The sequence below is a fragment of the Schistocerca gregaria genome, chromosome 1 (genome assembly GCF_023897955.1).
Source record: "Schistocerca gregaria isolate iqSchGreg1 chromosome 1, iqSchGreg1.2, whole genome shotgun sequence".
Lineage (NCBI taxonomy): Eukaryota > Metazoa > Arthropoda > Insecta > Orthoptera > Acrididae > Schistocerca > Schistocerca gregaria.
In genome coordinates this window covers 467172504-467193997 of record NC_064920.1, presented here as the reverse complement: position 1 = coordinate 467193997, position 21494 = coordinate 467172504, and the positions used below count along the sequence as shown (strand labels likewise).

Sequence of the window (21494 nt, the reverse complement as noted above, 5' to 3'; positions counted from 1 at the left end):
ACGGTGGAACACAAGTTACCACCGGGGACGGCGTTCGCGCCTTACGAGAGGAAACACTCGAAATACTCGCGCTGCGAATGCGGGGAACGTTTTCAGCCCTCTCAGTCGGCCTTTCCCGACGCGGTTTGGGTTCCGCGGGGGCGTCAAGACGCACCTCACGGTCTACAACAACGACGGCAGCAGCGGACACATTCTCATTCACAACAGTGGGAGCAGCCTCTGATACGGGTTCTAATACGGACAGCGTTACATCAGCCGGTACAGGGTCAGACATAATCGGTAGCTCAATTTTGTCAACAGCCTGCGTATCAGGCACGGGGGCCGCTACATCGACAGGCAAAGAAATCACAGGCAACGCCGGGGAGCTATCAGCAACAGGAACGGAAGGTGTAACGTCCATAGCCACAACGTCGGTCGCAATCGCAGGTGCAGACACACGACTCGCACGTGCGGGGGAGGCGCCAAGCGCGACCGACGCCCACGTCACCTCATCCTGACCGTCTGTCCTTGGTAATTGCACTGGGCGACTACGTTTCGGACAGTCCTGTCGAAAATGTCCGGTACCATTGCAAAAAGAACAGGTTGCCGGTTGACCGCTATAAGTAATAAAGGCCCGATGGCCAGCAACAACAACAAAAGACGGTATATGCTGTCGGACAATCATGCGGACACTGCGAACACCGTTCTCAACGTCGTAATGATAAGCTGACGACCATTTCTCTTTTACGACCGAAAGCACTGTACCATACGGAAGTAAACTACGAGAAATAGTTTCATTACGGACTTCGAATGGCAGGTTAAACACGCGAACAGTGCGTATACCATAACCCGCGTTCGATAACACAACATCACTAATAGTACCGTCAAGGTGCCTGATTTTACGTATACCACCATTCACATTGACTAGAGTATCACACATATCGGAAGACGACAGTTTTAAAAATACCGAGTTAAGGAACGCGTCAAGTTGAACGCCAAGAACAACACTTTTCGGTAATTGAAGATCACTTTTAATCCATTCATGAATCTCGAAAGCCGTAGGCCTACGCACGGATCTATCAAACGCGCACTGAATATTGTTCTGACGATTCTCTGAATGATTGAGATCCATGGTACTCACAGGAATAACAAACTACTGCAGAAACAGCACCGCGAGGCACACGCCGCCGACCGCGATCCGCAAGTAAACACCGCCCGACACGCCGCAGCGAGCGCGCGATGTGTTCGGGCCCACGGCTCCGAAGAGACTGGTGCCTAAAACAAGCGCCTTAGACCGCTCGGCCACGTAACCATTTGACCAAGAGCGGCAAAACGTTAAGTGTCTTGGCAATCGCTGTGCCATGTATTTCCACTGCTCTCCCACTGGAAGCGTCTCTTTAGGCCATCCACAATACGAAAATGCCGTTCCCGCCGTATGGGAGCGACGCCACTTGTCTGTAGCTGTCGTTGTTGAGGAGGAGCAGCGCTGGGATTCGAACCCACGCCTACGAACAGACTGGTGACTTTAACCAGCGCCTTAGAGCGCTCGGCCACGCTACGTGCGCTGGCTGCATTGGGCGCCGGTGTTCCTAGCATTTGTAGAAACAGTGTACGTCACAGCTTCCTGTTCAGCTGGCACTGGCTGCTCAACCATCGCACTTCAAACAACTGCCCGTTTCGACTGCAGAGAGCAGCGGACGTCCACGCTCTGGGAGGCGACATTACGTGTTGGTGATGAAGTGATAGTATAAACTGTGGCCTGCACAACACGAGTGAAAAATCAAAAGAGCACTGTAATGTCGAGTACTCGTGCACTATCGCTATAGCAGCGGCAGCAAGGCAAAACTTTCAAAACTGCCGTGACCACGATTCGAACCTGGGTTATTGCGGCCACAACGCCATGTCCTAAACACTAGATGATCACGGCCACGGAGGCGCCCTGAAAAGCAGCTGGCGGGATTGCAAGTGGCGGTACACAGCAAAGCCCTGCCCACAGTGTCACGCCACAGCAGTGTCATACACGTTCTACATCACATGTATACAAACAAATGAACGTGCCTGCGCTGTCAGGAAACTAACTACAGTGGTTAGCTGCATTCTCCTCCGTGGCAATGTCTTGCAGTCCTCCAAGCCTCTTCACTACAGGTATGTGGCTCGATAACAAGTGGACAGAAGCCGCATCTCTCTCGCCGTCGGCTGTTGCCGTGAATCATACTTAACGTAGCTTTCTGCAAGCGTCAGCGTAGCGTCAGTCGAGCATAGTCGAGACAAGTCGCATAAGAGGAGCAACAAAAATGCGCATTTCCCATACCGGGAATAGAACGCGGGCCTCCTGGTTCAGAACCACCTATCCTAGCCACTACACCATACAGGTTAACGACGGCAGTGATCTTTATCGAACGCAGCAAGCACACACGGTTAACTGACGACAACTGTAACAAATCCACTCTCTCACGTTATAGAACGGCGTACTCTGGAGGCATTTCGTCGAGACGAACGCCGGCAATGATGAGAGCAAAAGGCTCCCACAAGTCCTGTCGTTGCACCACACACTGTTCTAAGGCAATTCACGAAGCAGAAGCTGTTTTCTTTGCAGGCAGTAAGTGCAGCCGTCTTCGACAAAGGAATCATTTACACGTTTGGCAGCTGTGGGATTGGAACCCACTCCTCCAAAGAGACTGGTGCCTGAAACCAGCAGCTTAGACCTCTCGGCCACGCTACCTACACAACAGGCACGTCACAAGAGCTGTGTCCTACCCCACGATAAAACACCGCAGCGGCACAAAAAATGAGACGTAAAAATTGGCAACGGTGGGATTCGAACCCACGCCTCCGAAGAGACTGGTGCCTAAAACCAGCGCGTTAGACCGCTCGGCCACGTTACCATTTGAAGAAGAGCGGCAAAACGTTAAGTGTCTTGGCAATCGCTGTGTCATGTATTTCCACTGCTCTCCAACTGGAAGCGTCTCTTTAGGCCATCCACAATACGAAAATGCCGTTCCCGCCATATGGGAGCGATGCCACTTGTCTGTAGCTGTCGTTGTTGAGGAGGAGCAGCGCTGGGATTCGAACCCACGCCTACGAAGAGACTGTGACTTTAACCAGCGCCTTAGAGCGCTCGGCCACGCTACGTGCGCTGGCTGCATTGGGCGCCGGTGTTCCTAGCATTTGTAGAAACAGTGTACGTCACAGCTTCCTGTTCAGCTGGCACTGGCTGCTCAACCATCGCACTTCAAACAACTGCCCGTTTCGACTGCAGAGAGCAGCGGACGTCCATGCTCTGGGAGGCGACATTACGTGTTGGTGATGAAGTGATAGTATAAACTGTGGCCTGCGCAACACGAGTGAAAAATCAAAAGAGCACTGTAATGTCGAGTACTCGTGCACTATCGCTATAGCAGCGGCAGCAAGGCAAAACTTTCAAAACTGCCGTGACCACGATTCGAACCTGGGTTATTGCGGCCACAACGCCATGTCTTAACCACTAGACGACCACGGCCACGGAGGCGCCCTCAAAAGCCGCTGGCGGGATTGCAAGTGGCGGTACACAGCAAAGCCCAGCCCACAGTGTCACGCCACAGCAGTGTCAGACACGTTCTACATCACATGTATACAAACAAATGAACGTGCCTGCGCTGTCAGGAAACTAACTACAGTGGTTAGCTGCATTCTCCTCCGTGGCAATGTCTTGCAGTCCTCCAAGCCTCTTCACTACAGGTATGTGGCTCGATAACAAGTGGACAGAAGCCGCATCTCTCTCGCCGTCGGCTGTTGCCGTGAATCATACTTAACGTAGCTTTCTGCAAGCGTCAGCGTAGCGTCAGTCGAGCATAGTCGAGACAAGTCGCATAAGAGGAGCAACAAAAATGCGCATTTCCCATACCGGGAATAGAACGCGGGCCTCCTGGTTCAGAACCACCTATCCTAGCCACTACACCATACAGGTTAACGACGGCAGTGATCTTTATCGAACGCAGCAAGCACACACGGTTAACTGACGACAACTGTAACAAATCCACTCTCTCACGTTATAGAACGGCGTACTCTGGAGGCATTTCGTCGAGACGAACGCCGGCAATGATGAGAGCAAAAGGCTCCCACAAGTCCTGTCGTTGCACCACACACTGTTCTAAGGCAATTCACGAAGCAGAAGCTGTTTTCTTTGCAGGCAGTAAGTGCAGCCGTCTTCGACAAAGGAATCATTTACACGTTTGGCAGCTGTGGGATTGGAACCCACTCCTCCAAAGAGACTGGTGCCTGAAACCAGCAGCTTAGACCTCTCGGCCACGCTACCTACACAACAGGCACGTCACAAGAGCTGTGTCCTACCCCACGATAAAACACCGCAGCGGCACAAAAAATGAGACGTAAAAATTGGCAACGGTGGGATTCGAACCCACGCCTCCGAAGAGACTGGTGCCTAAAACCAGCGCGTTAGACCGCTCGGCCACGTTACCATTTGAAGAAGAGCGGCAAAACGTTAAGTGTCTTGGCAATCGCTGTGTCATGTATTTCCACTGCTCTCCAACTGGAAGCGTCTCTTTAGGCCATCCACAATACGAAAATGCCGTTCCCGCCATATGGGAGCGATGCCACTTGTCTGTAGCTGTCGTTGTTGAGGAGGAGCAGCGCTGGGATTCGAACCCACGCCTACGAAGAGACTGTGACTTTAACCAGCGCCTTAGAGCGCTCGGCCACGCTACGTGCGCTGGCTGCATTGGGCGCCGGTGTTCCTAGCATTTGTAGAAACAGTGTACGTCACAGCTTCCTGTTCAGCTGGCACTGGCTGCTCAACCATCGCACTTCAAACAACTGCCCGTTTCGACTGCAGAGAGCAGCGGACGTCCATGCTCTGGGAGGCGACATTACGTGTTGGTGATGAAGTGATAGTATAAACTGTGGCCTGCGCAACACGAGTGAAAAATCAAAAGAGCACTGTAATGTCGAGTACTCGTGCACTATCGCTATAGCAGCGGCAGCAAGGCAAAACTTTCAAAACTGCCGTGACCACGATTCGAACCTGGGTTATTGCGGCCACAACGCCATGTCTTAACCACTAGACGACCACGGCCACGGAGGCGCCCTCAAAAGCCGCTGGCGGGATTGCAAGTGGCGGTACACAGCAAAGCCCAGCCCACAGTGTCACGCCACAGCAGTGTCAGACACGTTCTACATCACATGTATACAAACAAATGAACGTGCCTGCGCTGTCAGGAAACTAACTACAGTGGTTAGCTGCATTCTCCTCCGTGGCAATGTCTTGCAGTCCTCCAAGCCTCTTCACTACAGGTATGTGGCTCGATAACAAGTGGACAGAAGCCGCATCTCTCTCGCCGTCGGCTGTTGCCGTGAATCATACTTAACGTAGCTTTCTGCAAGCGTCAGCGTAGCGTCAGTCGAGCAAAGTCGAGACAAGTCGCATAAGAGGAGCAACAAAAATGCGCATTTCCCATACCGGGAATAGAACGCGGGCCTCCTGGTTCAGAACCACCTATCCTAGCCACTACACCATACAGGTTAACGACGGCAGTGATCTTTATCGAACGCAGCAAGCACACACGGTTAACTGACGACAACTGTAACAAATCCACTCTCTCACGTTATAGAACGGCGTACTCTGGAGGCATTTCGTCGAGACGAACGCCGGCAATGATGAGAGCAAAAGGCTCCCACAAGTCCTGTCGTTGCACCACACACTGTTCTAAGGCAATTCACGAAGCAGAAGCTGTTTTCTTTGCAGGCAGTAAGTGCAGCCGTCTTCGACAAAGGAATCATTTACACGTTTGGCAGCTGTGGGATTGGAACCCACTCCTCCAAAGAGACTGGTGCCTGAAACCAGCAGCTTAGACCTCTCGGCCACGCTACCTACACAACAGGCACGTCACAAGAGCTGTGTCCTACCCCACGATAAAACACCGCAGCGGCACAAAAAATGAGACGTAAAAATTGGCAACGGTGGGATTCGAACCCACGCCTCCGAAGAGACTGGTGCCTAAAACCAGCGCCTTAGACCGCTCGGCCACGTTACCATTTGAAGAAGAGCGGCAAAACGTTAAGTGTCTTGGCAATCGCTGTGTCATGTATTTCCACTGCTCTCCAACTGGAAGCGTCTCTTTAGGCCATCCACAATACGAAAATGCCGTTCCCGCCATATGGGAGCGACGCCACTTGTCTGTAGCTGTCGTTGTTGAGGAGGAGCAGCGCTGGGATTCGAACCCACGCCTACGAAGAGACTGTGACTTTAACCAGCGCCTTAGAGCGCTCGGCCACGCTACGTGCGCTGGCTGCATTGGGCGCCGGTGTTCCTAGCATTTGTAGAAACAGTGTACGTCACAGCTTCCTGTTCAGCTGGCACTGGCTGCTCAACCATCGCACTTCAAACAACTGCCCGTTTCGACTGCAGAGAGCAGCGGACGTCCATGCTCTGGGAGGCGACATTACGTGTTGGTGATGAAGTGATAGTATAAACTGTGGCCTGCGCAACACGAGTGAAAAATCAAAAGAGCACTGTAATGTCGAGTACTCGTGCACTATCGCTATAGCAGCGGCAGCAAGGCAAAACTTTCAAAACTGCCGTGACCACGATTCGAACCTGGGTTATTGCGGCCACAACGCCATGTCTTAACCACTAGACGACCACGGCCACGGAGGCGCCCTCAAAAGCCGCTGGCGGGATTGCAAGTGGCGGTACACAGCAAAGCCCAGCCCACAGTGTCACGCCACAGCAGTGTCAGACACGTTCTACATCACATGTATACAAACAAATGAACGTGCCTGCGCTGTCAGGAAACTAACTACAGTGGTTAGCTGCATTCTCCTCCGTGGCAATGTCTTGCAGTCCTCCAAGCCTCTTCACTACAGGTATGTGGCTCGATAACAAGTGGACAGAAGCCGCATCTCTCTCGCCGTCGGCTGTTGCCGTGAATCATACTTAACGTAGCTTTCTGCAAGCGTCAGCGTAGCGTCAGTCGAGCAAAGTCGAGACAAGTCGCATAAGAGGAGCAACAAAAATGCGCATTTCCCATACCGGGAATAGAACGCGGGCCTCCTGGTTCAGAACCACCTATCCTAGCCACTACACCATACAGGTTAACGACGGCAGTGATCTTTATCGAACGCAGCAAGCACACACGGTTAACTGACGACAACTGTAACAAATCCACTCTCTCACGTTATAGAACGGCGTACTCTGGAGGCATTTCGTCGAGACGAACGCCGGCAATGATGAGAGCAAAAGGCTCCCACAAGTCCTGTCGTTGCACCACACACTGTTCTACGGCAATTCACGAAGCAGAAGCTGTTTTCTTTGCAGGCAGTAAGTGCAGCCGTCTTCGACACAGGAATCATTTACACGTTTGGCAGCTGTGGGATTGGAACCCACTCCTCCAAAGAGACTGGTGCCTGAAACCAGCAGCTTAGACCTCTCGGCCACGCTACCTACACAACAGGCGCGTCACAAGAGCTGTGTCCTACCCCACGATAAAACACCGCAGCGGCACAAAAAATGAGACGTAAAAATTGGCAACGGTGGGATTCGAACCCACGCCTCCGAAGAGACTGGTGCCTAAAACCAGCGCGTTAGACCGCTCGGCCACGTTACCATTTGAAGAAGAGCGGCAAAACGTTAAGTGTCTTGGCAATCGCTGTGTCATGTATTTCCACTGCTCTCCAACTGGAAGCGTCTCTTTAGGCCATCCACAATACGAAAATGCCGTTCCCGCCATATGGGAGCGACGCCACTTGTCTGTAGCTGTCGTTGTTGAGGAGGAGCAGCGCTGGGATTCGAACCCACGCCTACGAAGAGACTGTGACTTTAACCAGCGCCTTAGAGCGCTCGGCCACGCTACGTGCGCTGGCTGCATTGGGCGCCGGTGTTCCTAGCATTTGTAGAAACAGTGTACGTCACAGCTTCCTGTTCAGCTGGCACTGGCTGCTCAACCATCGCACTTCAAACAACTGCCCGTTTCGACTGCAGAGAGCAGCGGACGTCCATGCTCTGGGAGGCGACATTACGTGTTGGTGATGAAGTGATAGTATAAACTGTGGCCTGCGCAACACGAGTGAAAAATCAAAAGAGCACTGTAATGTCGAGTACTCGTGCACTATCGCTATAGCAGCGGCAGCAAGGCAAAACTTTCAAAACTGCCGTGACCACGATTCGAACCTGGGTTATTGCGGTCACAACGCCATGTCTTAACCACTAGACGACCACGGCCACGGAGGCGCCCTCAAAAGCCGCTGGCGGGATTGCAAGTGGCGGTACACAGCAAAGCCCAGCCCACAGTGTCACGCCACAGCAGTGTCAGACACGTTCTACATCACATGTATACAAACAAATGAACGTGCCTGCGCTGTCAGGAAACTAACTACAGTGGTTAGCTGCATTCTCCTCCGTGGCAATGTCTTGCAGTCCTCCAAGCCTCTTCACTACAGGTATGTGGCTCGATAACAAGTGGACAGAAGCCGCATCTCTCTCGCCGTCGGCTGTTGCCGTGAATCATACTTAACGTAGCTTTCTGCAAGCGTCAGCGTAGCGTCAGTCGAGCAAAGTCGAGACAAGTCGCATAAGAGGAGCAACAAAAATGCGCATTTCCCATACCGGGAATAGAACGCGGGCCTCCTGGTTCAGAACCACCTATCCTAGCCACTACACCATACAGGTTAACGACGGCAGTGATCTTTATCGAACGCAGCAAGCACACACGGTTAACTGACGACAACTGTAACAAATCCACTCTCTCACGTTATAGAACGGCGTACTCTGGAGGCATTTCGTCGAGACGAACGCCGGCAATGATGAGAGCAAAAGGCGCCTACAAATCCTGTCGTTGCACCACACACTGTTCTACGGCAATTCACGAAGCAGAAGCTGTTTTCTTTGCAGGCAGTAAGTGCAGCCGTCTTCGACACAGGAATCATTTACACGTTTGGCAGCTGTGGGATTGGAACCCACTCCTCCAAAGAGACTGGTGCCTGAAACCAGCAGCTTAGACCTCTCGGCCACGCTACCTACACAACAGGCGCGTCACAAGAGCTGTGTCCTACCCCACGATAAAACACCGCAGCGGCACAAAAAATGAGACGTAAAAATTGGCAACGGTGGGATTCGAACCCACGCCTCCGAAGAGACTGGTGCCTAAAACCAGCGCGTTAGACCGCTCGGCCACGTTACCATTTGAAGAAGAGCGGCAAAACGTTAAGTGTCTTGGCAATCGCTGTGTCATGTATTTCCACTGCTCTCCAACTGGAAGCGTCTCTTTAGGCCATCCACAATACGAAAATGCCGTTCCCGCCATATGGTAGCGACGCCACTTGTCTGTAGCTGTCGTTGTTGAGGAGGAGCAGCGCTGGGATTCGAACCCACGCCTACGAAGAGACTGTGACTTTAACCAGCGCCTTAGAGCGCTCGGCCACGCTACGTGCGCTGGCTGCATTAGGCGCCGGTGTTCCTAGCATTTGTTGAAACAGTGTACGTCACAGCTTCCTGTTCAGCTGGCACTGGCTGCTCAACCATCGCACTTCAAACAACTGCCCGTTTCGACTGCAGAGAGCAGCGGACGTCCACGCTCTGGGAGGCGACATTACGTGTTGGTGATGAAGTGATAGTATAAACTGTGGCCTGCGCAACACGAGTGAAAAATCAAAAGAGCACTGTAATGTCGAGTACTCGTGCACTATCGCTATAGCAGCGGCAGCAAGGCAAAACTTTCAAAACTGCCGTGACCACGATTCGAACCTGGGTTATTGCGGCCACAACGCCATGTCCTAACCACTAGACGATCACGGCCACGGAGGAGCCCTCAAAAGCAGCAGGCGGGATTGCAAGTGGCGGTACACAGCAAAGCCCAGCCCACAGTGTCACGCCACAGCAGTGTCAGACACGTTCTACATCACATGTATACAAACAAATGAACGTGCCTGCGCTGTCAGGAAACTAACTACAGTGGTTAGCTGCATTCTCCTCCGTGGCAATGTCTTGCAGTCCTCCAAGCCTCTTCACTACAGGTATGTGGCTCGATAACAAGTGGACAGAAGCCGCATCTCTCTCGCCGTCGGCTGTTGCCGTGAATCATACTTAACGTAGCTTTCTGCAAGCGTCAGCGTAGCGTCAGTCGAGCAAAGTCGAGACAAGTCGCATAAGAGGAGCAACAAAAATGCGCACTTCCCATACCGGGAATAGAACGCGGGCCTCCTGGTTCAGAACCACCTATCCTAGCCACTAGACGATACAGGTTAACGACGGCAGTGATCTTTATCGAACGCAGCAAGCACACACGGTTAACTGACGACAACTGTAACAAATCCACTCTCTCACGTTATAGAACGGCGTACTCTGGAGGCATTTCGTCGAGACGAACGCCGGCAATGATGAGAGCAAAAGGCGCCTACAAATCCTGTCGTTGCACCACACACTGTTCTACGGCAATTCACGAAGCAGAAGCTGTTTTCTTTGCAGGCAGTAAGTGCAACCGTCTTCGACACAGGAATCATTTACACGTTTGGCAGCTGTGGGATTGGAACCCACTCCTCCAAAGAGACTGGTGCCTGAAACCAGCAGCTTAGACCTCTCGGCCACGCTACCTACACAACAGGCGCGTCACAAGAGCTGTGTCCTACCCCACGATAAAACACCGCAGCGGCACAAAAAATGAGACGTAAAAATTGGCAACGGTGGGATTCGAACCCACGCCTCCGAAGAGACTGGTGCCTAAAACCAGCGCCTTAGACCGCTCGGCCACGTTACCATTTGAAGAAGAGCGGCAAAACGTTAAGTGTCTTGGCAATCGCTGTGTCATGTATTTCCACTGCTCTCCAACTGGAAGCGTCTCTTTAGGCCATCCACAATACGAAAATGCCGTTCCCGCCATATGGGAGCGACGCCACTTGTCTGTAGCTGTCGTTGTTGAGGAGGAGCAGCGCTGGGATTCGAACCCACGCCTACGAAGAGACTGTGACTTTAACCAGCGCCTTAGAGCGCTCGGCCACGCTACGTGCGCTGGCTGCATTGGGCGCCGGTGTTCCTAGCATTTGTAGAAACAGTGTACGTCACAGCTTCCTGTTCAGCTGGCACTGGCTGCTCAACCATCGCACTTCAAACAACTGCCCGTTTCGACTGCAGAGAGCAGCGGACGTCCACGCTCTGGGAGGCGACATTACGTGTTGGTGATGAAGTGATAGTATAAACTGTGGCCTGCGCAACACGAGTGAAAAATCAAAAGAGCACTGTAATGTCGAGCACTCGTGCACTATCGCTATAGCAGCGGCAGCAAGGCAAAACTTTCAAAACTGCCGTGACCACGATTCGAACCTGGGTTATTGCGGCCACAACGCCATGTCTTAACCACTAGACGATCACGGCCACGGAGGCGCCCTCAAAAGCAGCTGGCGGGATTGCAAGTGGCGGTACACAGCAAAGCCCAGCCCACAGTGTCACGCCACAGCAGTGTCAGACACGTTCTACATCACATGTATACAAACAAATGAACGTGCCTGCGCTGTCAGGAAACTAACTACAGTGGTTAGCTGCATTCTCCTCCGTGGCAATGTCTTGCAGTCCTCCAAGCCTCTTCACTACAGGTATGTGGCTCGATAACAAGTGGACAGAAGCCGCATCTCTCTCGCCGTCGGCTGTTGCTGTGAATCATACTTAACGTAGCTTTCTGCAAGCGTCAGCGTAGCGTCAGTCGAGCAAAGTCGAGACAAGTCGCATAAGAGGAGCAACAAAAATGCGCATTTCCCATACCGGGAACAGAACGCGGGCCTCCTGGTTCAGAACCACCTATCCTAGCCACTAGACCATACAGGTTAACGACGGCAGTGATCTTTATCGAACGCAGCAAGCACACACGGTTAACTGACGACAACTGTAACAAATCCACTCTCTCACGTTATAGAACGGCGTACTCTGGAGGCATTTCGTCGAGACAAACGCCGGCAATGATGAGAGCAAAAGGCGCCTACAAATCCTGTCGTTGCACCACACACTGTTCTACGGCAATTCACGAAGCAGAAGCTGTTTTCTTTGCAGGCAGTAAGTGCAGCCGTCTTCGACACAGGAATCATTTACACGTTTGGCAGCTGTGGGATTGGAACCCACTCCTCCAAAGAGACTGGTGCCTGAAACCAGCAGCTTAGACCTCTCGGCCACGCTACCTACACAACAGGCGCGTCACAAGAGCTGTGTCCTACCCCACGATAAAACACCGCAGCGGCACAAAAAATGAGACGTAAAAATTGGCAACGGTGGGATTCGAACCCACGCCTCCGAAGAGACTGGTGCCTAAAACCAGCGCCTTAGACCGCTCGGCCACGTTACCATTTGAAGAAGAGCGGCAAAACGTTAAGTGTCTTGGCAATCGCTGTGTCATGTATTTCCACTGCTCTCCAACTGGAAGCGTCTCTTTAGGCCATCCACAATACGAAAATGCCGTTCCCGCCATATGGGAGCGACGCCACTTGTCTGTAGCTGTCGTTGTTGAGGAGGAGCAGCGCTGGGATTCGAACCCACGCCTACGAAGAGACTGTGACTTTAACCAGCGCCTTAGAGCGCTCGGCCACGCTACGTGCGCTGGCTGCATTGGGCGCCGGTGTTCCTAGCATTTGTAGAAACAGTGTACGTCACAGCTTCCTGTTCAGCTGGCACTGGCTGCTCAACCATCGCACTTCAAACAACTGCCCGTTTCGACTGCAGAGAGCAGCGGACGTCCACGCTCTGGGAGGCGACATTACGTGTTGGTGATGAAGTGATAGTATAAACTGTGGCCTGCGCAACACGAGTGAAAAATCAAAAGAGCACTGTAATGTCGAGTACTCGTGCACTATCGCTATAGCAGCGGCAGCAAGGCAAAACTTTCAAAACTGCCGTGACCACGATTCGAACCTGGGTTATTGCGGCCACAACGCCATGTCTTAACCACTAGACGATCACGGCCACGGAGGCGCCCTCAAAAGCAGCTGGCGGGATTGCAAGTGGCGGTACACAGCAAAGCCCAGCCCACAGTGTCACGCCACAGCAGTGTCAGACACGTTCTACATCACATGTATACAAACAAATGAACGTGCCTGCGCTGTCAGGAAACTAACTACAGTGGTTAGCTGCATTCTCCTCCGTGGCAATGTCTTGCAGTCCTCCAAGCCTCTTCACTACAGGTATGTGGCTCGATAACAAGTGGACAGAAGCCGCATCTCTCTCGCCGTCGGCTGTTGCCGTGAATCATACTTAACGTAGCTTTCTGCAAGCGTCAGCGTAGCGTCAGTCGAGCAAAGTCGAGACAAGTCGCATAAGAGGAGCAACAAAAATGCGCATTTCCCATACCGGGAACAGAACGCGGGCCTCAGGGTTCAGAACCACCTATCCTAGCCACTAGACCATACAGGTTAACGACGGCAGTGATCTTTATCGAACGCAGCAAGCACACACGGTTAACTGACGACAACTGTAACAAATCCACTCTCTCACGTTATAGAACGGCGTACTCTGGAGGCATTTCGTCGAGACAAACGCCGGCAATGATGAGAGCAAAAGGCGCCTACAAATCCTGTCGTTGCACCACACACTGTTCTACGGCAATTCACGAAGCAGAAGCTGTTTTCTTTGCAGGCAGTAAGTGCAGCCGTCTTCGACACAGGAATCATTTACACGTTTGGCAGCTGTGGGATTGGAACCCACTCCTCCAAAGAGACTGGTGCCTGAAACCAGCAGCTTAGACCTCTCGGCCACGCTACCTACACAACAGGCGCGTCACAAGAGCTGTGTCCTACCCCACGATAAAACACCGCAGCGGCACAAAAAATGAGACGTAAAAATTGGCAACGGTGGGATTCGAACCCACGCCTCCGAAGAGACTGGTGCCTAAAACCAGCGCCTTAGACCGCTCGGCCACGTTACCATTTGAAGAAGAGCGGCAAAACGTTAAGTGTCTTGGCAATCGCTGTGTCATGTATTTCCACTGCTCTCCAACTGGAAGCGTCTCTTTAGGCCATCCACAATACGAAAATGCCGTTCCCGCCATATGGGAGCGACGCCACTTGTCTGTAGCTGTCGTTGTTGAGGAGGAGCAGCGCTGGGATTCGAACCCACGCCTACGAAGAGACTGTGACTTTAACCAGCGCCTTAGAGCGCTCGGCCACGCTACGTGCGCTGGCTGCATTGGGCGCCGGTGTTCCTAGCATTTGTAGAAACAGTGTACGTCACAGCTTCCTGTTCAGCTGGCACTGGCTGCTCAACCATCGCACTTCAAACAACTGCCCGTTTCGACTGCAGAGAGCAGCGGACGTCCACGCTCTGGGAGGCGACATTACGTGTTGGTGATGAAGTGATAGTATAAACTGTGGCCTGCGCAACACGAGTGAAAAATCAAAAGAGCACTGTAATGTCGAGTACTCGTGCACTATCGCTATAGCAGCGGCAGCAAGGCAAAACTTTCAAAACTGCCGTGACCACGATTCGAACCTGGGTTATTGCGGCCACAACGCCATGTCTTAACCACTAGACGATCATGGCCACGGAGGCGCCCTCAAAAGCAGCTGGCGGGATTGCAAGTGGCGGTACACAGCAAAGCCCAGCCCACAGTGTCACGCCACAGCAGTGTCAGACACGTTCTACATCACATGTATACAAACAAATGAACGTGCCTGCGCTGTCAGGAAACTAACTACAGTGGTTAGCTGCATTCTCCTCCGTGGCAATGTCTTGCAGTCCTCCAAGCCTCTTCACTACAGGTATGTGGCTCGATAACAAGTGGACAGAAGCCGCATCTCTCTCGCCGTCGGCTGTTGCCGTGAATCATACTTAACGTAGCTTTCTGCAAGCGTCAGCGTAGCGTCAGTCGAGCAAAGTCGAGACAAGTCGCATAAGAGGAGCAACAAAAATGCGCATTTCCCATACCGGGAATAGAACGCGGGCCTCCTGGTTCAGAACCACCTATCCTAGCCACTAGACCATACAGGTTAACGACGGCAGTGATCTTTATCGAACACAGCAAGCACACACGGTTAACTGACGACAACTGTAACAAATCCACTCTCTCACGTTATAGAACGGCGTACTCTGGAGGCATTTCGTCGAGACAAACGCCGGCAATGATGAGAGCAAAAGGCGCCTACAAATCCTGTCGTTGCACCACACACTGTTCTACGGCAATTCACGAAGCAGAAGCTGTTTTCTTTGCAGGCAGTAAGTGCAGCCGTCTTCGACACAGGAATCATTTACACGTTTGGCAGCTGTGGGATTGGAACCCACTCCTCCAAAGAGACTGGTGCCTGAAACCAGCAGCTTAGACCTCTCGGCCACGCTACCTACACAACAGGCGCGTCACAAGAGCTGTGTCCTACCCCACGATAAAACACCGCAGCGGCACAAAAAATGAGACGTAAAAATTGGCAACGGTGGGATTCGAACCCACGCCTCCGAAGAGACTGGTGCCTAAAACCAGCGCCTTAGACCGCTCGGCCACGTTACCATTTGAACAAGAGCGGCAAAACGTTAAGTGTCTTGGCAATCGCTGTGTCATGTATTTCCACTGCTCTCCAACTGGAAGCGTCTCTTTAGGCCATCCACAATACGAAAATGCCGTTCCCGCCATATGGGAGCGACGCCACTTGTCTGTAGCTGTCGTTGTTGAGGAGGAGCAGCGCTGGGATTCGAACCCACGCCTACGAAGAGACTGTGACTTTAACCAGCGCCTTAGAGCGCTCGGCCACGCTACGTGCGCTGGCTGCATTGGGCGCCGGTGTTCCTAGCATTTGTAGAAACAGTGTACGTCACAGCTTCCTGTTCAGCTGGCACTGGCTGCTCAACCATCGCACTTCAAACAACTGCCCGTTTCGACTGCAGAGAGCAGCGGACGTCCACGCTCTGGGAGGCGACATTACGTGTTGGTGATGAAGTGATAGTATAAACTGTGGCCTGCGCAACACGAGTGAAAAATCAAAAGAGCACTGTAATGTCGAGTACTCGTGCACTATCGCTATAGCAGCGGCAGCAAGGCAAAACTTTCAAAACTGCCGTGACCACGATTCGAACCTGGGTTATTGCGGCCACAACGCCATGTCTTAACCACTAGACGATCACGGCCACGGAGGCGCCCTCAAAAGCAGCTGGCGGGATTGCAAGTGGCGGTACACAGCAAAGCCCAGCCCACAGTGTCACGCCACAGCAGTGTCAGACACGTTCTACATCACATGTATACAAACAAATGAACGTGCCTGCGCTGTCAGGAAACTAACTACAGTGGTTAGCTGCATTCTCCTCCGTGGCAATGTCTTGCAGTCCTCCAAGCCTCTTCACTACAGGTATGTGGCTCGATAACAAGTGGACAGAAGCCGCATCTCTCTCGCCGTCGGCTGTTGCCGTGAATCATACTTAACGTAGCTTTCTGCAAGCGTCAGCGTAGCGTCAGTCGAGCAAAGTCGAGACAAGTCGCATAAGAGGAGCAACAAAAATGCGCATTTCCCATACCGGGAACAGAACGCGGGCCTCAGGGTTCAGAACCACCTATCCTAGCCACTACACCATACAGGTTAACGACGGCAGTGATCTTTATCGAACGCAGCAAGCACACACGGTTAACTGACGACAACTGTAACAAATCCACTCTCTCACGTTATAGAACGGCGTACTCTGGAGGCATTTCGTCGAGACGAACGCCGGCAATGATGAGAGCAAAAGGCGCCTACAAATCCTGTCGTTGCACCACACACTGTTCTACGGCAATTCACGAAGCAGAAGCTGTTTTCTTTGCAGGCAGTAAGTGCAGCCGTCTTCGACACAGGAATCATTTACACATTTGGCAGCTGTGGGATTGGAACCCACTCCTCCAAAGAGACTGGTGCCTGAAACCAGCAGCTTAGACCTCTCGGCCACGCTACCTACACAACAGGCGCGTCACAAGAGCTGTGTCCTACCCCACGATAAAACACCGCAGCGGCACAAAAAATGAGACGTAAAAATTGGCAACGGTGGGATTCGAACCCACGCCTCCGAAGAGACTGGTGCCTAAAACCAGCGCCTTAGACCGCTCGGCCACGTTACCATTTGAAGAAGAGCGGCAAAACGTTAAGTGTCTTGGCAATCGCTGTGTCATGTATTTCCACTGCTCTCCAACTGGAAGCGTCTCTTTAGGCCATCCACAATACGAAAATGCCGTTCCCGCCATATGGGAGCGACGCCACTTGTCTGTAGCTGTCGTTGTTGAGGAGGAGCAGCGCTGGGATTCGAACCCACGCCTACGAAGAGACTGTGACTTTAACCAGCGCCTTAGAACGCTCGGCCACGCTACGTGCGCTGGCTGCATTGGGCGCCGGTGTTCCTAGCATTTGTAGAAACAGTGTACGTCACAGCTTCCTGTTCAGCTGGCACTGGCTGCTCAACCATCGCACTTCAAACAACTGCCCGTTTCGACTGCAGAGAGCAGCGGACGTCCATGCTCTGGGAGGCGACATTACGTGTTGGTGATGAAGTGATAGTATAAACTGTGGCCTGCGCAACACGAGTGAAAAATCAAAAGAGCACTGTAATGTCGAGTACTCGTGCACTATCGCTATAGCAGCGGCAGCAAGGCAAAACTTTCAAAACTGCCGTGACCACGATTCGAACCTGGGTTATTGCGGCCACAACGCCATGTCCTAACCACTAGACGATCACGGCCACGGAGGAGCCCTCAAAAGCAGCAGGCGGGATTGCAAGTGGCGGTACACAGCAAAGCCCAGCCCACAGTGTCACGCCACAGCAGTGTCAGACACGTTCTACATCACATGTATACAAACAAATGAACGTGCCTGCGCTGTCAGGAAACTAACTACAGTGGTTAGCTGCATTCTCCTCCGTGGCGGGGCAATGTCTTGCAGTCCTCCAAGCCTCTTCACTACAGGTATGTGGCTCGATAACAAGTGGACAGAAGCCGCATCTCTCTCGCCGTCGCCTGTTGCCGTGAATCATACTTAACGTAGCTTTCTGCAAGCGTCAGCGTAGCGTCAGTCGAGCAAAGTCGAGACAAGTCGCATAAGAGGAGCAACAAAAATGCGCACTTCCCATACCGGGAATAGAACGCGGGCCTCCTGGTTCAGAACCACCTATCCTAGCCACTAGACCATACAGGTTAACGACGGCAGTGATCTTTATCGAACGCAGCAAGCACACACGGTTAACTGACGACAACTGTAACAAATCCACTCTCTCACGTTATAGAACGGCGTACTCTGGAGGCATTTCGTCGAGACAAACGCCGGCAATGATGAGAGCAAAAGGCGCCTACAAATCCTGTCGTTGCACCACACACTGTTCTACGGCAATTCACGAAGCAGAAGCTGTTTTCTTTGCAGGCAGTAAGTGCAGCCGTCTTCGACACAGGAATCATTTACACGTTTGGCAGCTGTGGGATTGGAACCCACTCCTCCAAAGAGACTGGTGCCTGAAACCAGCAGCTTAGACCTCTCGGCCACGCTACCTACACAACAGGCGCGTCACAAGAGCTGTGTCCTACCCCACGATAAAACACCGCAGCGGCACAAAAAATGAGACGTAAAAATTGGCAACGGTGGGATTCGAACCCACGCCTCCGAAGAGACTGGTGCCTAAAACCAGCGCCTTAGACCGCTCGGCCACGTTACCATTTGAAGAAGAGCGGCAAAACGTTAAGTGTCTTGGCAATCGCTGTGTCATGTATTTCCACTGCTCTCCAACTGGAAGCGTCTCTTTAGGCCATCCACAATACGAAAATGCCGTTCCCGCCATATGGGAGCGACGCCACTTGTCTGTAGCTGTCGTTGTTGAGGAGGAGCAGCGCTGGGATTCGAACCCACGCCTACGAAGAGACTGTGACTTTAACCAGCGCCTTAGAGCGCTCGGCCACGCTACGTGCGCTGGCTGCATTGGGCGCCGGTGTTCCTAGCATTTGTAGAAACAGTGTACGTCACAGCTTCCTGTTCAGCTGGCACTGGCTGCTCAACCATCGCACTTCAAACAACTGCCCGTTTCGACTGCAGAGAGCAGCGGACGTCCACGCTCTGGGAGGCGACATTACGTGTTGGTGATGAAGTGATAGTATAAACTGTGGCCTGCGCAACACGAGTGAAAAATCAAAAGAGCACTGTAATGTCGAGTACTCGTGCACTATCGCTATAGCAGCGGCAGCAAGGCAAAACTTTCAAAACTGCCGTGACCACGATTCGAACCTGGGTTATTGCGGCCACAACGCCATGTCTTAACCACTAGACGATCACGGCCACGGAGGCGCCCTCAAAAGCAGCTGGCGGGATTGCAAGTGGCGGTACACAGCAAAGCCCAGCCCACAGTGTCACGCCACAGCAGTGTCAGACACGTTCTACATCACATGTATACAAACAAATGAACGTGCCTGCGCTGTCAGGAAACTAACTACAGTGGTTAGCTGCATTCTCCTCCGTGGCAATGTCTTGCAGTCCTCCAAGCCTCTTCACTACAGGTATGTGGCTCGATAACAAGTGGACAGAAGCCGCATCTCTCTCGCCGTCGGCTGTTGCCGTGAATCATACTTAACGTAGCTTTCTGCAAGCGTCAGCGTAGCGTCAGTCGAGCAAAGTCGAGACAAGTCGCATAAGAGGAGCAACAAAAATGCGCATTTCCCATACCGGGAATAGAACGCGGGCCTCCTGGTTCAGAACCACCTATCCTAGCCACTAGACCATACAGGTTAACGACGGCAGTGATCTTTATCGAACGCAGCAAGCACACACGGTTAACTGACGACAACTGTAACAAATCCACTCTCTCACGTTATAGAACGGCGTACTCTGGAGGCATTTCGTCGAGACGAACGCCGGCAATGATGAGAGCAAAAGGCGCCTACAAATCCTGTCGTTGCACCACACACTGTTCTACGGCAATTCACGAAGCAGAAGCTGTTTTCTTTGCAGGCAGTAAGTGCAGCCGTCTTCGACACAGGAATCATTTACACGTTTGGCAGCTGTGGGATTGGAACCCACTCCTCCAAAGAGACTGGTGCCTGAAACCAGCAGCTTAGACCTCTCGGCCACGCTACCTACACAACAGGCGCGTCACAAGAGCTGTGTCCTACCCCACGATAAAACACCGCAGCGGCACAAAAAATGAGACGTAAAAATTGGCAACGGTGGGATTCGAACCCACGCCTCCGAAGAGACTGGTGCCTAAAACCAGCGCCTTAGACCGCTCGGCCACGTTACCATTTGAAGAAGAGCGGCAAAACGTTAAGTGTCTTGGCAATCGCTGTGTCATGTATTTCCACTGCTCTCCAACTGGAAGCGTCTCTTTAGGCCATCCACAATACGAAAATGCCGTTCCCGCCATATGGGAGCGACGCCACTTGTCTGTAGCTGTCGTTGTTGAGGAGGAGCAGCGCTGGGATTCGAACCCACGCCTACGAAGAGACTGTGACTTTAACCAGCGCCTTAGAGCGCTCGGCCACGCTACGTGCGCTGGCTGCATTGGGCGCCGGTGTTCCTAGCATTTGTAGAAACAGTGTACGTCACAGCTTCCTGTTCAGCTGGCACTGGCTGCTCAACCATCGCACTTCAAACAACTGCCCGTTTCGACTGCAGAGAGCAGCGGACGTCCACGCTCTGGGAGGCGACATTACGTGTTGGTGATGAAGTGATAGTATAAACTGTGGCCTGCGCAACACGAGTGAAAAATCAAAAGAGCACTGTAATGTCGAGTACTCGTGCACTATCGCTATAGCAGCGGCAGCAAGGCAAAACTTTCAAAACTGCCGTGACCACGATTCGAACCTGGGTTATTGCGGCCACAACGCCATGTCTTAACCACTAGACGACCACGGCCACGGAGGCGCCCTCAAAAGCCGCTGGCGGGATTGCAAGTGGCGGTACACAGCAAAGCCCAGCCCACAGTGTCACGCCACAGCAGTGTCAGACACGTTCTACATCACATGTATACAAACAAATGAACGTGCCTGCGCTGTCAGGAAACTAACTACAGTGGTTAGCTGCATTCTCCTCCGTGGCAATGTCTTGCAGTCCTCCAAGCCTCTTCACTACAGGTATGTGGCTCGATAACAAGTGGACAGAAGCCGCATCTCTCTCGCCGTCGGCTGTTGCCGTGAATCATACTTAACGTAGCTTTCTGCAAGCGTCAGCGTAGCGTCAGTCGAGCAAAGTCGAGACAAGTCGCATAAGAGGAGCAACAAAAATGCGCACTTCCCATACCGGGAATAGAACGCGGGCCTCCTGGTTCAGAACCACCTATCCTAGCCACTACACCATACAGGTTAACGACGGCAGTGATCTTTATCGAACGCAGCAAGCACACACGGTTAACTGACGACAACTGTAACAAATCCACTCTCTCACGTTATAGAACGGCGTACTCTGGAGGCATTTCGTCGAGACGAACGCCGGCAATGATGAGAGCAAAAGGCGCCTACAAATCCTGTCGTTGCACCACACACTGTTCTACGGCAATTCACGAAGCAGAAGCTGTTTTCTTTGCAGGCAGTAAGTGCAGCCGTCTTCGACACAGGAATCATTTACACATTTGGCAG

The 21494-nt window shown here is 52.5% G+C and overlaps 12 non-coding genes across 12 annotated transcripts; all 12 read right to left on the bottom strand.

Annotated features, from left to right (window-relative positions):
- Positions 1-2782: 2782 nt before the first annotated feature.
- Positions 2783-2864, bottom strand: Trnal-uag (transfer RNA leucine (anticodon UAG)). Its single transcript has one exon. It is a non-coding gene; the product is annotated as a tRNA-Leu (tRNA).
- A 1490-nt stretch (positions 2865-4354) lies between these two features.
- Trnal-uag (transfer RNA leucine (anticodon UAG)) lies at positions 4355-4436 on the bottom strand. Its single transcript has one exon. It is a non-coding gene; the product is annotated as a tRNA-Leu (tRNA).
- Positions 4437-5926: 1490 nt separating this feature from the next.
- Positions 5927-6008, bottom strand: Trnal-uag (transfer RNA leucine (anticodon UAG)). The gene has a single exon. It is a non-coding gene; the product is annotated as a tRNA-Leu (tRNA).
- A 1490-nt stretch (positions 6009-7498) lies between these two features.
- Trnal-uag (transfer RNA leucine (anticodon UAG)) lies at positions 7499-7580 on the bottom strand. The gene has a single exon. It is a non-coding gene; the product is annotated as a tRNA-Leu (tRNA).
- A 1490-nt stretch (positions 7581-9070) lies between these two features.
- Positions 9071-9152, bottom strand: Trnal-uag (transfer RNA leucine (anticodon UAG)). Its single transcript has one exon. It is a non-coding gene; the product is annotated as a tRNA-Leu (tRNA).
- Positions 9153-10642: 1490 nt separating this feature from the next.
- Trnal-uag (transfer RNA leucine (anticodon UAG)) lies at positions 10643-10724 on the bottom strand. The gene has a single exon. It is a non-coding gene; the product is annotated as a tRNA-Leu (tRNA).
- Positions 10725-12214: 1490 nt separating this feature from the next.
- Trnal-uag (transfer RNA leucine (anticodon UAG)) lies at positions 12215-12296 on the bottom strand. The gene has a single exon. It is a non-coding gene; the product is annotated as a tRNA-Leu (tRNA).
- A 1490-nt stretch (positions 12297-13786) lies between these two features.
- Positions 13787-13868, bottom strand: Trnal-uag (transfer RNA leucine (anticodon UAG)). The gene has a single exon. It is a non-coding gene; the product is annotated as a tRNA-Leu (tRNA).
- A 1490-nt stretch (positions 13869-15358) lies between these two features.
- On the bottom strand, positions 15359-15440 carry Trnal-uag (transfer RNA leucine (anticodon UAG)). Its single transcript has one exon. It is a non-coding gene; the product is annotated as a tRNA-Leu (tRNA).
- A 1490-nt stretch (positions 15441-16930) lies between these two features.
- On the bottom strand, positions 16931-17012 carry Trnal-uag (transfer RNA leucine (anticodon UAG)). The gene has a single exon. It is a non-coding gene; the product is annotated as a tRNA-Leu (tRNA).
- Positions 17013-18507: 1495 nt separating this feature from the next.
- Trnal-uag (transfer RNA leucine (anticodon UAG)) lies at positions 18508-18589 on the bottom strand. Its single transcript has one exon. It is a non-coding gene; the product is annotated as a tRNA-Leu (tRNA).
- Positions 18590-20079: 1490 nt separating this feature from the next.
- Trnal-uag (transfer RNA leucine (anticodon UAG)) lies at positions 20080-20161 on the bottom strand. The gene has a single exon. It is a non-coding gene; the product is annotated as a tRNA-Leu (tRNA).
- Between the last annotated feature and the right edge of the window lie 1333 nt (positions 20162-21494).